Here is a 263-nt window from a genome sequence, read left to right as displayed (position 1 = left end):
CTTTGCCCCCATTGTATTTATTTCACTCTTTCCCCTTTGGTTGTTCTGTCTGTCATTAATCTCTCTAGATGAAAGTATTCTTTTTAATCATTTTTCTCGTTCCGTATCATCCAAGGCTTTTTACGATGTGCAATTTTCCTTTCCCTTTTTTCTCTCTTTTATAATAATAAAACATTTTTATAAAAGTTTTCTAAGTATCGTTGGGTACTGATGTCACTACTAATACTAGCATTGTCCTTTTTGGTATCTTGGTTTCCGTTCTC

General features: G+C 33.1%; 1 protein-coding gene across 1 annotated transcript in view; it reads left to right on the top strand.

The window, feature by feature from the left end:
* LOC119585772 (tyrosine-protein phosphatase Lar-like) overlaps positions 1-263 on the top strand; it is a gene marked incomplete at its 5' end in the record, with an annotated part of 244,437 nt that overhangs the window by 134,574 nt on the left and 109,600 nt on the right.

The sequence above is a fragment of the Penaeus monodon genome, chromosome 20, assembly GCF_015228065.2.
Source record: "Penaeus monodon isolate SGIC_2016 chromosome 20, NSTDA_Pmon_1, whole genome shotgun sequence".
NCBI lineage: Eukaryota > Metazoa > Arthropoda > Malacostraca > Decapoda > Penaeidae > Penaeus > Penaeus monodon.
This window is presented reverse-complemented; position numbering and strand designations above follow the sequence as displayed.